Below are 14,658 nucleotides of genomic sequence, written 5' to 3'. Positions count from 1 at the left end.
ATCTACATATAAAAGATGAAATAAACGATCAGTAGAAGCACCCCCTGCCAACACCCAATGAAATAGGTGACTGAAAAAAATATAGACTTAAGGTAGCTGAGGCCAAAATGCATGAGCAAGAATATCTCAGTAGAAGGCTAGTGTCCCAAAGAATTTAGAGAAGAAGCTCAGAAGATAGAATGTGGAATTGTCCCTTCAATATTGAGCAGTAGAAGAAGCCCTGACTCTCTAGAGCTTGGAATATACCCATAAGGGGAAGGAAAGCAGCCGTCTGTGAGACCAAACTTGAAGGCACCCATCATTAATATCACCAACACAACCCCTCTTGCTAGACTTGACACTCATCAACAACCTTCTGACTATAAATACCCTCTCCAAATACATTTCTCTGTAGGGAAAATACTCTGAGTATTGACCAGCTCTTACAGGGATTCTGCTTACTGAGCAGTTACATTTTCTCAGAAAAGAAATAAGTGATGGTCCACTTAATGTTAACCTCTTATGAATTAGTCCCCTCAGTCCACTTATACATAGGCAAGTTGACAACACAGTTTCTAGCCAGCCGTTTCCCTAAATAACAGTTCCAAGGCATCCTTGTTTTATCTCACTGTATCATCTAGCAGATGAGTGAATGGGGTCACAAGTACCAGAAGGAAGACTTGAGTAACTCTATAGGGTTATGCTGATGCAAAATCAAGGTGGTGGTGGTCGTGGTGGTGGTGGTGGTAGTGATGTGTGTATTTAGGGTCATGTACTATGATGGTTGGTTGAATAACTGTGGAAACAGTATTGGGAGGAGACAAAATTCTGCTCAAGTTCTGGTAATCAATCTCAATACTGCTTTAACAGAAACATAGGAAATGGTAACTGCAACTTTTGGTCTACATTTTTTTGAGTTCCTAGGCAATGAAAAATATGACATAGGTCACCCAACAAAACTCTCTGTTTAATTGTTGTTTTTAGCTAAAAAGGGATGGATCAAGAAGGCCAGCAAAATATTTTTTTTTCTTTAGACTAACAGCCTCCCTGCTCGCTGACTAATAATGAGATTTATGTACAGGGGTGGGCAAAAGTAGGTTTATAGTTGTTCATATGGAAAATAACACAATAATTAATAAATAATAATACAAGAATAAACTGTGTCTTATGTACTCACAACTATAAACCTACTTTGGTCCACCTTGGTACTGGTTTATAAGTTTTCCTAGGAGGAGGTCCAAGATAGTGACAATGTAGGTGGAAGTTAACTCACCTCCTCCCAGGACGAAACTGAAATTACAATTAAAATATAGAAAAATCAACCTGAATAACCAACTTATACCTAGCTGAACAAAAGTCTTATAACAAGGGATATACAGAAGAAGCCACATGGAGACTGATAGGAATAGCGTAGATGCTACAAACACTGGCCATGCTCTCACGGGAAGTAGCTGAGATTCAGAGGGATATCTCAACTGGAAAGGTTACCCATGAGGAGAAAATTGTCTCTATCCCATGCCAGGATCCCCATCCCAGGACAGCAGAACCAGGAAGAGGTTCCTATATAACATCTGGCTATGAAAATCTGCTGGGATTCTGTCCACCAGGGTGAGACAAGAGTTCTAGAAACACATGAACCTTCTTAAAGAGCCAAGCACAAAATATTGTTTGCAATCACTCACCTGGGCTGTGGTGGAGGGAGGGAAGGGTGGACTAGAGTCTCGTGAGGAGACACTGGGGTTTGTGTCTCCAAGGAGATAGCTGAAGAGACAGCCACCAGAGTCTATGTGCTGAGTCCCTTGCCAAACACTGCAGATGCCATCTTTCTTAGGTGGAGCACTTGCTTCCATACAGCTCATGAGGAGTCAGCTGCATAGGCCTGGGTTATAAAGGTATAGGCAGACTTGGGGGAGTGTCAGTGACTGAGTTATGTGGCTCTGAGGTGGGGCCATTTTTTCCTCACACATCAGATTAGTACAGAGCCCTCCCTTCAACGGCCAAATTTTGGTCTGTTTGGGCCTGGTAAAACCTGCTGGGTTGACCCCGACAACTCCCTGAAACCCTTCTCTACTACAAAGGTCTTTGGACACCTGACTGGAGGCAGCTAGCCTTGACATACCCTGGAGCTTTTGCTGAGTGATCTTAGACCCAGCACTGACACTGAGTTTGAACCTGTATCAGTCTGGGGAACACCACTTGCCCCTACCTGGTCACTCACTGAGAAGCTGTGTCATGAAACTTGAGTACCCCCAGAGGCTCTTTTAGTGCCTGAGCCTAATGGGCAGCTGGCAGGCAGAGACAGACAGAGACAGGTGGAAGCAGGCAGAGGAGGATCTCTGGGTGCCTTGGACCTTTTTTGGACCTGTGCTCAGGCTTCTCAGGCTTGGTGCTGGTAGCAGGCCAGCTTTGGTGCACAGCTTGGTCCTTCCCAGACACCCCCAGTCACAGCAGAGACAGCCACAAACGGGGGTTGCTTTTAGCTCCAAAAAGTTTTCCCAGGACCAGTCACAGGCAGCATCTGACATTGAGCTACATGAGAGTCCCTTCCAAGAGGCCCCAGAGCCAACAAACCCAGTGGTGTGCTTCAGGTCAGAGAAGGCTCTAACTAGCTTCATGAGTGGCACATCCAAAGAGAGATCTCAGCAGGCACTAGGCACTGATGAGGGGAATTCTGCTTCCTATGGTCAGCTCCCTGACCATACAGTAGCTCAAACACTGTGGTTGGGGTTGATTCTCACAATCAACCAGCCTGAGAGTTGATCCCTTGGGTGGATAGGCTAATAATAAGACTCAATCATGACAGGAGGGCTCACATAACCCATGCAAGGAAAAACCCTGGAACACCCAGCTCAGGTGATCAAGGAGAAAATGCCACTGTGTCCCACAGGACACCTGCTACATATGACAACTCTACCAAGACTAGGAGACATAGCAAATCTAACTAATACAGAGAAAATAACACAGAGACATCCAAAATGGAAAGACAAAGAAACACGCCCTAAATGAAATAACAAAAAAAGAAAAAAAAAACAACTCCAGAAAAAGAGCTAAGTAAAATGAAAGAATTTTACCAGACAAGAGTTGAAAGCACTGGTTATAAGTATACTTAAGAAACTCAGGGGAAGAATGAATGAAATTAGTGGGAACTTAACAAAAAGACAGTAACATTAAAAAGGACATAGTGATCATAAAGAAATGGTCAGAAATGAAGAATACAACATCTGAAATGAAGAATAAATTAGAAAAAAACAATAGGTTAGATAAAGATAAAATCAGTAACTTTGAAGACAAGTTAGCAGAAAACACCCAATCAAGCAGCCAAAAAAAGAATGAAAAATAATAAGATTAGTTTAAGGGACCTTTGGGACAACATGAAGTGTAACAACATTGTCATCATAGGTGCACCAAAGGGAGAAGAGAGAGAACAAAAGATTGAGAACTTCTTGAAGAAATAATGACTGAAAACATCTCTAAAATGTTGGTGGGGGGGAAAGACACACAAATCAAAGGAGTGCAGAGAGTCCAAAACAAGATGAACCCAAAGATGCCCAACACCAAGACACATCATATTAAAATGGCAAAGGTAAAAAGCAGAGGTAATCTTAAAAGCCATAAGGAAAAAAGCAGTTAGTTACTACAAAGGAGCTTCCATAACACTGTCAGCTGATTTCTCAACAGAACTATTTCAGGCCAGAAGAGACTGGCATAAAATTTTCAAAGTGATGAAGAGCAAGGACCTACAACCAAGACTACTTTACTCAGCAAGGCTACTATCTAAATTTACAGGAGAAAAAAGGAGCTTCCCAGATAAGAATAAGCTAAAGCAGTTTATTACCACTGAACCAGTATTACAAGAAATGTTTATAGGTCTTCTTTAAAAAGAAGAAAGAAAAAAAGAGGAAAGTACTTATAAAGAATAAAATGGCAATAAGTATATACTTACCAATAATCACCTAAATGTAAAAGGTCTAATTGTTCCAATCAAAAGACATAGCATAGCTGAATAAAAAAGAAAACAAAACCATATATATGCAGTCTATAAGAGACCCACCTCAGGATAAAAGATCCACATAGACTACAGAAAAGGGATTAAAAGAGGTGTTTCATACAAATGAAAAATTAATAAAAACTGAGTAGCAATTCTTATATCAGATAAAACAGACTTTAAAACAAAAGCTATAATAAAAGACAAAGAAGGACACTACAAAATGATAAAAGTAGAAATCCAACAAGAGAATATAATTCTGGTAAACATTTGTGCACCCAGCATAGGAGCACCTATAGATATAAAGCAAATCTTGATGAACATGAAAAGAGAGACAGACAGGAATACAGCCACAGTAGGAGATTTTAACACCCCATTAACATCAGTGGAAAGATTGTCCAGACAGAAAATCAACAAGGAACAATGGCCTTAAAATGACATACTAGATCAGATGGATTTAATTGACATTTTCAGAGCATTTCAACCCAAAGTAGCAGAATATACATTCTTTTCAAGTGCACATGGAATATGTTCTAGGACAGACTACATGTTAAGCCACAAAACAGTCTTAACAAATTGAAGAAGGTTGAAGTTATATTAAGCATCTTCTCTAACCACAGTGGTATGAAACTAGAAATCAGTTGCATGGAAAAAAACTAAACACACACACATGTGAAGGCTAAATAAATGTCACTAAACAAGGAATGAGTTAACAGTGAGATCAGGGGAAAATCAAAAGATATGTTGAAATAAAGGAAAAGGAGAACACAATGACCCTAAATCTATAAAGGCAATCCTAAGAGGGAAATTTATAGTAATACAGGCCTACCTAAACAAACAAACAAACAAACAAACAAAAAACCCTTTAAATAAACAATTTAATCTTATGCCAAAAGGAACTAGAAAAAAAACAACAAACAAAGCCAAGTGAGTAGAAAGAACGAAATAATAAAGATCAGAGCAAAATAAAACCAAGTCTAAAAAAAGCAATACAAAAGATTAATGAAACCAAGAGCTAGTTCTTTGAAAAGATAAACAAAATTGACAAACTGTTAATCAGACTCATCAAGAAAAAAAAAATAGAGGGTCCAAATACAGAAAATCAGAAATGATAGAGGTGAAGTAACAAATGACACCCAGAAATAAAAAATATTATAAGAAAATATTATGATGAACATAGATGCTAAACTCCTCAACAAAATATAACCAAACAATCCTGCAATGCATTAAAAAGATCATACACCATGAACAAGTGGGATTTATTCTGTGAATGTAAGGTAGGTACAATATTTGCAAATCAATAAATGTGATATATTACATAAACAAAATGAAAGATAAAAATCACATAATAATATAAATAGATATAGAAAAAACATTTGACAAAATATGACACTCGTTTATGATTAGAAATTCTTAGCAAAATGGGTACAGAAGGAACATACCTCAATATAATAAAGGCCATATATGACAAACCCACAGCTAATTTACACTCAATGGGCAAAAACTAAAAGCATTTTCCTTAAGTTCAGGAAGAAGTCAGGGATGTGTGCTTTCACAATTCTAATTCAACATAGCACTGTAAGTTCTAGCCACAACAATAAGACAAGAAAAACAAAAGCATCTAAATTTGAAAAGAATTAAAACTGTCATTATTTCCAGATGACATGACACTGTATATAGAGAACCTAAAGATTCCACCAAAAAACTATTAGAACTGATCAATGAATTCAGTAAAGTAGCAGGATACAAAGCTAATATTCAGAAATTTGTGGCATTTTTATGCAACAATGAACTATCAGAAAGAGATACTAAGAAACCAATCCCATTTGTAATAACAAAAAAATAACAGTGAGGTGGATATGAATGAATTTAATCAAGGTGATAAAAGACCTGTACTCAGAAAATTATAAGATACTGAAGAAAGAAATTGAGGAAGATACAAATAAGTGGAAGCACATACCATGTTCATGGATAGGAATAATTAATATCATTAGAATGTCCACATTATCCAAAGCAATCTATAGATTCAACACAATTCCTTAAAAAAAAAAATACCAAAAGCATATCTCACAGGACCAGAACAAATATTTCAAAAATTTATATGAAACCACAAAGGACCCTGAATAAGGACAGAAATCTTGAGAGAGAAGAATAAAGTTGGAAGTTTCATGCTGCCTGATATCAAACTATATATTAAAAGATCATATTAATTAAAACAGCATGATATTGGTATAAAAACAGACATATGGATCAAAGGACAGTCTAGAGAGCCTAGGAATAAACCCATGCCTGCATGAACAATTAATATTTGACAATGGAGACAAGGGCATACAATAGGTTAAATACAGTCTATTCAACAAATGATGGTAGGAAAATTAGACAGATACATGCAAAAAAATTAAACTAGACCACTTCTTTACACCATATACAAAAATAAAGTCAAAATGGATCAAAGACTTAAATGTAAGATTCAAAGCCATAAAAGTCCTCTAGAAAACAGGCAATAAAATCTCCAACATTTCTGTAGCAATATTTTTTCTGATACATCTCCTCAGGCAAGGGAAACAAAAGACATTAAACAAGTGGAACTATATTAAACTGAAAAGTTTTTGCAGATTATGGAAAACCATCAACAAATAAAAAGACAGTCCACTGTATGGGAGAACAGATTTGCCAATGATATGTCTAATAAAATGTTAATACCCAAAATTTATAAAGAACATAACACCAAAAAAAACACCCCAAACCATCCAGTTAAAAAATGGGCAAAGGACCTGAATAGACACATGGAAACATGCTCAATGTCACTGGTCATTAAAGAAATGCAAATTAATTTTTAAATTTTATTATATTGATTATGCTATTACAGTTGTCCCATTTTTTCTCCCCCTTACTCCCCTCTGCCCTGTACTCCCCACCAGTGTTCTTCCCCATCTTAGTTCATGTCCATGGGTCATGAACATATAAGTTATTTGGCTTCACCGTTTCCTATACTATTCTTAACCTCCCACTATCTATGTAGTACCTGTTATTTATGCTTCTTATTACCTGTACCTTTCTCCCCATTCTCCCCTGCCCTCTCCCTGCTGATAACCCTCCATGTGATCTCCATTCCTGTGATTCTGTTCCTTTTTCTAGTTGTTTGCTTAGTTTGTTTTTGTTTTTGCTTTAGGTTTATTTTTTGATAGTTGTGAGTTTGAGGTCATTTTACTGTTCATAGTTTTGATTTTTCTCTTTCTTAGATAAGTCCCTTTAACATTTCATATAATAAGTACTTGGTGATGATGAACTCCTTTAACTTTACCATGTCTGAGAAGCACTTTATCTGCCCTTCAATTGTAAATGATGGCTTTGCTGGAGTAATCTTGGATGTAGGTCCTTGCCTTTCATGACTTTGAAAATTTCTTTCCAGCCCCTTCTTCCCTGCAAGTTTTCTTTTGAGAAATCAGCTGATAGTCTTATGGGAACTCATTTGTAGGTAACTGTCTCCTTTTCTCTTGCTGCTTTTCAGATTCCATCCTTATTTTGAACCTTGGGTAATGTAATTATGGTGTACTTTGGCATGTGCTTCCTTAGATCCAACTACGTTAGGACTCTCTGAGCTTCCTGAACTTCCTAGAAGTCTATGCCTTTTGTCAGATTGGGGGAGTTCTCCTCCATTATTTTTTCAAATAAGTTTTCGATTTCTTGCCCTTCCTTTTCTCCTTCTGCATCCCAATGATTTGGATGTTGGACCATTTAAAGTTGTCCCGGAAGTTCCTAAGCCTCTCCTCATTTTTTTGAATTCTTGTTTCTTTATTCTGTTCTGGTTGAATGTTTATTTCTTCCTTCTGCTCCAAATAGTTGATTTGAATCCCAATTTCCTTCTCTTCACTGTTGGTTCCCTGTATATTTTTGTTTATTTCACTTTACATAGCCTTCATTTTTCCCTCTACTTTGTGACCATACTCAACCATTTCTGTAAGCATCCTGATTACCAGTGTTTTGAATTCTGCATCTGATACATTAGCTATCTCTTCATTGCTTAGTTCTTTTTTTGAGTTTTGATCTGTTCTTTCACTTGGGCCATATTTCTTTGTGTCGGTGCACATGTTATATTGTAAGGGGTGCAGCCTTAGGTATCTATCAGGGCGGGGTAAGCCATATTGCTGGGTTGTGGTACTGTATGTGAGGGAGAGGTCAGAGAAGGAACAATTCCACTGGGCTCTCAGCTGGCTTTTAGTCACTTCCCCTGCCACCCACAAGCAAATTGGGACCTTCTAGTGCTGATTCCTGGGTGGGTTTGTGTACATTCTAGGACCTGGTGGGTCTCTTCAACAAACACTCTTGTGAGTCTGGGAGTTTCTCCTGCTGGTGCAACCCCCACAGGTTTTTGAAGCCAGATGTTTTGGGTTTTCTTTTTCAGCGCTGAAACCCTGGGTTGCACAGTCTGTCTGGCTCCCCTGTTGTTCCTCACAGTTTATCTGCATGCAAATATGGGACCACCCAGTCCACCAGCTGCCACCTTGTTGTGCATCCTCTTTGCCCTGGCTGCCTGTCTTTGCCCCTCCTACCAGTTTGGATGAATGTTTCTTCTTTAACTTCTTGGTTGTCAGACTTTCATATGATTCGATTTTCTGGCAGTTCTTGTTTTTTGTATTTAAATTTGTTGTTGTCCTTTTTTTGTTCGTGTGAGTTTGTATCTACTTATGCTTCCATTCTTGGCCAAAAGTCTAGAGAAATGCAAATTTAAACCTCAATGAGATAATCACCTCACACTTGTCAGAAGGGCTATCAGCAATAAATGAACAAACAAGTGTTGATGAGGATGTGGAGTAAAGGGAACCATTGTGCACTATTGGTGAAAATATGGATTGGTGCAGCCATTGTGGAAAACAGTATGGAGTTTCCTCAGAAATTTAAAAATGGGACTGCCTTATGACTGAGCAATTCCACTTCTGGGTATTATAGCTGCAGAAATCCAAAATGCTAATTCAAAAGAATATATGCATCCCTAAGTTCATTTCAGCATTGTTTACAATGGCCAACCTATTAAAGCAACACATGTGCCCATCAATAGATGAGTGGATAAAAATGTTGTGGTACATATACAATAAAATGTTACTTGGTCATAAAAAAGAATGAAATCTTACTATTCTTACTATTTGTGACAGCATGGATAGATCTAGAGGGTATTATGCTCAATGAAATAAGACAGTCAGAGAAAGACAGATACCATATGATTTAACTTATATGTGGAATTTAGTGAACAATATAAATAAAAAAAGCAAAAGATAAATGTACTCATAGATACAGAGAACAGACTCTATTGTTGCTGGAGGTGTTGTTTGGAGGACTGGGAAAGAAAGGTGAAAGGATTGAGAAATACAGATTGGTGGTTACAAAATAGTAAAGAAACTGCAGCGTAAGAAATATAGTCAGTAAGATTATAATTATGTATGATGCCAGTTGGGTACTGGAAATATTGGGTGTAGCACTTTGTAGTGTTTGTAAATGGCCACAATGCTGTACACTTGAAACTGTTACAAGTATTAAATGTAAAGTGTAACTGGAAAAAAATTAAATTAAATAAATACATAAATACATAATAAGAAGTTTCCCTAAATAGGTAAAACCCAAATCACCTGACCCATACCCACTGCTGAGAAATTGAAAGCCTAGAATTATAAATTAATTAATCTTGATTAACTAATGTATTCATACAAGAATAGCAATGATCACTTACTACATACTATGCTGGATGTAATGTGCTTGGCACATACACCAGCTTCTCGCACTTCCACATCTCTTAATTCCATTCATTATCCAAAGTCAACCTGCTTCTGTACACCTGTGACTCTGGCTCTCAGTGCCTGGGTTTCCCCAGTCCACTCCATAAGTTACAGTTATTCCAACCGAAAGTAAGATCCTGCTTTTTCAATACTAGCTTTCTCAAGAATCTTGCTTTTAGGAACTCCATTTGGGACTGAGCAAGACTCTTCTCTTTCAAAATTTCTCTGAGGCTGAAGTGAGATGTGTACTTTCTAACTCTTGTCCATGTGTTCACTCATCTCAGGGAAGTTTCCTTCTTCTCCTTAGGGATTGCAGCACAGCAACCACTACTCTTTTGATCCAAATATTGTGGATCCCATTATGAGCCCCCCAAACTTCAAAGGATTCGAATGAAAGCAGGTTTAAGACCTCTGGTAAAAAATGGTCTGGCAAATGTTCAAATTAGGTCCAAATTGTAATCATTAAAAAATAGTAAAAAGAGGGGAGTATTAGACCCAGTATTTGGAAAGCCTTCATCTTGGTATTGAGCCTCTGCAAGTTGAGTGGTTGTGGTTCTTAGGAAATGTACTCACTGTTTTGACAGTTAAGAGAAAGTGATGTAATTTACTTGCAAGAGATTTGAGGCTCACTAACATGTAAGCATTCTGTAATTCTGGTCTGAAGATAGGGTTTTAATAGAATCTGAAAAATTAAAGAGAAAGTGCCTTAATGTTTCTGGTATGATTGATTTTCAGGTTAAGTTGCTTATTCCCAGATTTCTGAGATTGGTCAAGAGAGGTTGTATCAATGTTGATTTTACTCACATCTTTTTTCTTTAATTCCATTAATTTATGTATGGGTACTCCTTTGAGACAGAATATTTAAAATAGACATAGCAAATATGACTATAGGGGAAATGCTGGCTCACACTTTATTGTAAGTGCTGGTACAATTTAAGAGGGAAAATAATAGACCTACTGCCCTGGTAGGGAACTACAATGGGTCATCTGCACTGATTTGGACCAGGTAGATCCTGGGTGTACAGAAGCCACAATAAGGTGAAGAAAAGTCTCAGAGCATTTGGTAAATAGGGTATGGCCCAAAGGGCTGAGAGGGACTAGTTGGGACCTCCCCAGCCTGCACACGATCTGCTGTTGGTTAAAAGTGCCGCCTGGTGGAGGAGGTGGGGATATCCCTTTTCCCAAAAGCTTCTCTCATAGCGTCAGTTGAAATAACCCAGGCTAGGCCAGTAACATATTGTTTTGAATACTATAGTTTTGTAATAACAGTTAACCCTTAAACAACATGGGTTTGAACTCTGCAGGGCCACTTACCTGCAGATTTTTAAAAATAGATATAGCTCTCTCTATCCATGGGTTTTGCGCCTGTGAATTTTAACAACTATACATCAAAAATACTGTTTTTAATCCACAGTTGTGAAACTTCAGTACTGAGGGCTGACTGTATTGCTCTATGCCATTTTATATAAAAGATTTGAACATCCACAGATTTTGGTATGTACAGGTTGGATGTGTGGGGAAAGGTCCTAGAACTAATCCCTTGTGAATACCAAGGGCTGATTATAGTTTGAAATCAAGAAGTGTGAAACCTTTAGCTTTGTTCTTTCTTGAGATTTCTTTGTTACTTGGGATTTTTGTGGTTTCATGAAATTTTTAAATTTTTTTAAAATTTCTGTGACAAATGCCATTGGAATTTTGATAGCAATTGCATTTAATCTCTAGATCACTTTGGTAGTATGGACATTTTAACAATATTAATTCTTCCTGTCCATAAACACAGAATATCTTTTCACTGTGTTTTTCTTTCAGTTTTTTTTATCAGTGCCTTATAGTTTTCAGTGTACAGATTTTTCACTGCCTTATTTAATATTTTCCTAAGTGTTTTATTATTTTTGATGCATTTGTAAATGCGATTGTGTTCTTAATTCCTCTTTCTGATTATTTGTTATTAGTGTGTAGAAGCACAACATATCTTTGTATGTTGATTTTTGTATCCTGCAACTTAACTATGTTTGCTTATTAGTTCTACCAGTTTCTTTTTTTTTGGCAGGGGGGGGAGTCTTTAGGGTATTCTCTATATAATATCATATAATCTGAAAGTAGTGACAGTTTTACTTCTTTCTTTCCAATTTGGATGCTTTTTATTTCTTGCCTAGTTGTCTGACAGGGCTTTTAATATTTGTTGGATAAAAGTGGTGAGAGTGGGCATCCTTGTCTTACTCTTAATTTTAAAACAAAAGCTTTTAGCTTTTCACTGTTGAGTATGTGAGATGTGGCCTTGTCATATATGGCCTTTATTATGTTGAGATACATTCTTCTATACCCAGCTTCTTGTGATTTTTTAAATCATGAATGGATGTTGATTTTTGTTAAATCTATATTCTACATTTATTTAGATGATCCTATGATTTTAATCCTTCATTTTGGTAATGTGGGATATCATATTGATTAATTTGTACATTTTGAGTCATTCTTGCATCCCTGGAATAAATCTCACTTGATCATACTGTGTGATCCTTTTAATGTACTATTGAATTCAACTTGGTAATATTTTGTTGAAATATTTTGCATCTATATTGATCAGGGATATTGTCTTGTAATTTTCTTTTTTTTGTGTGGTGTTCTGTCTGGTTTTGGTATCAGGGTAATGCTAATCTCATAAAATCAGTTTGGAAGTGTTCCCTTCTTTTCTGTTTTTTGGGGAATTTGAGAAGGGTTGGTATTAATTCTTCTGTATGATTGGTAGAATTCATAGTGAAGCCATATGTTTCTAAACTGTGTTCTTTGGGCACTGGCTGGTGTGGCTCAGTGGATTGAATGCTGGCCTACTAAGCAAAGAGTTGCAGGTTTGATTCCCAGTCAGGTTACTTGCTTGGGTTGTGGGCCAGGTCCCCATTAGGGAGTGCGCAAGAGGCAACCACACATTGATGTTTCTCTCCCTTTTTCTCTCTCTTCCCCTCTCTCTAAAAATAAATAAAATCTTTGATAAACATATTTTTTGAGATGTTTTTGAGTACTGATTTAATCTCCTTGGTAGTAATTAGTCTGTTCATATTTTCTATTTCTTCATTATTCAGCCTTGGCAGGTTATATGTTTCTAGGAATTTATTCTTGTCTTGTAGGTTATCCAATTTTTTGATGTATAATTGTTTACAATACTCTCTTACGATCCTATGTATTTGTGTGGAATCAATCATACTGTCTACTCTTTCATTTCAAGTTTTATACATTTGAATCCTCTCTTTTTAATTAAATGTACTGGGGCAACATTGGTCAATAGGATTATGTAGGTTTCAAGTATACATTTCTATGATACAAGATCTGTATATTATACTTTGTGCCCAGCACCCAAGGTCAAACCATCTTCTGTCACTATATATTAGTTCCCCTCTACCCCTCTCTCCTATCCCCTTTTTTTCCTTGGTGAGTCTAAGTAAATGTCTATTTTGTTTATCTTTTAAAAATATAATCTCATAGCTTAATTGACCTTTTCTACTGTCTGCTTAGTCTCTTTCATTTATTTCTGCTCTGATCTTCATTATTTCCTTTTTTCTACTAACTTTGAGCTTAACTTGTTCTTATTTTTTTAGTGCCTTGGGGTGCAGAGTTAGGCTGTTTATTTGATACTTTACTTGTTTCTTAATGCAGGCATTTATTGGTATAAACCTCCCTCTTATCACCATTTTTTCTGTATCCCATACATTTTGGTATGTTGTATTTCTACTTTCATTTATCTTCAGATATTTTTTGGTTTGTCCTTTGACCCATGGTTGTTTAGAAGTATGTTGCTTAATCGCCACATGTTTGTAAAATTCCTATTTTTCTTCTTTAATTGGTTTCTAGTTTTATACCATTGTGGTTAGAAAAGATTCCTGATATGAGTTCCATCTTCTTAAATTTATTAAGATTTGTTTTGAGGTCTCTACCATATGATCTATCCTGGAGAATGTTCCATGTACACTTGAGAATGTGTATTCTGCTTCTTTTGGATAAAATGTTCCATAAATGGCTGCTAAGTCCAACTAGTCTAATGTGTTTTGTAAGTCCAATGTTTTCTTATTGTCTTTCTGTCTTGATGATCTATCCATAATTGAATATGGGTATTGAAGCCCCCTACTATTCTTGTATTTCTGTCTATTTCTCCCTGTAGGTCTGTTAATACTTGCTTATATATTTAAGTGCTCCAATATTAGTTGCATAAAATTTACAAATGTTATATACTCTTGTTTGACTTACCCTTTTATCATTATATAATTAACTTCTTTGTCTCTTATTGAAGTATTTGTACAAAAGTCCATTTGTCTGATACAAGTGTAGCTACCCCTGATCTTTTTGGTTTCTATTTGGAAGAAATATTTTTATCTATTCCTTCACTCTCAACATATATGTATCCTTAAAGCTTAAGTGAGTCCCTTATAGGCAGCATATAGTTGGGTTTTAGTTTTTATCCATTTAGCCCTCTGATGTCTTTTAATTAAATAATTTGTTTCATTTACAATTAAAGTAACTATTGATGAGTATGGACTTACTATTGCCATTTTAATTATTTTCTGGCTATTTTGTTTTTCCTTTGTTTTCTTCTACTCTTGCTCTCTTCCTTTGTGGCTTTGTGGTTTGCTTAGAATCTTTCTCTTCCATACATTTACTATAGGTTGTTGCTTTGTGGTTACCAGGAAGTTTATATAAAACAGTTTTAATAATCTATTTTTACCTGGTAACAACTTAAGACTGAACAAATACAATAGCTCTACATTTTTATTCCTCTCCTCAAGTTTTACCTTTGATGTTACAGTTTACCTCATTTTATTTTGTGCTTTCCTTAGCAAATCAGTTATTTTTGTTGTTGTTTTTTAACTCTATACTAGATTAGTGTGTGATTTACTTAGCACCATTAAAACATTAGAATATTTTGAATTTACCTAT

At 36.4% G+C, this 14,658-nt stretch overlaps 1 pseudogene; it reads left to right on the top strand.

Moving 5' to 3' along the window:
* Positions 1–1,393: 1,393 nt before the first annotated feature.
* The window catches only part of LOC129063164 (RWD domain-containing protein 1-like), a 44,659-nt pseudogene continuing 31,394 nt past the window's right edge, over positions 1,394–14,658 (top strand).

Source organism: Pteronotus mesoamericanus, unplaced genomic scaffold, assembly GCF_021234165.1.
Source record: "Pteronotus mesoamericanus isolate MK-2021 breed Mesoamerican mustached bat unplaced genomic scaffold, CSHL_Meso_final scaffold_85, whole genome shotgun sequence".
Taxonomy (NCBI): Eukaryota; Metazoa; Chordata; class Mammalia; order Chiroptera; family Mormoopidae; genus Pteronotus; species Pteronotus mesoamericanus.
This window is presented reverse-complemented; position numbering and strand designations above follow the sequence as displayed.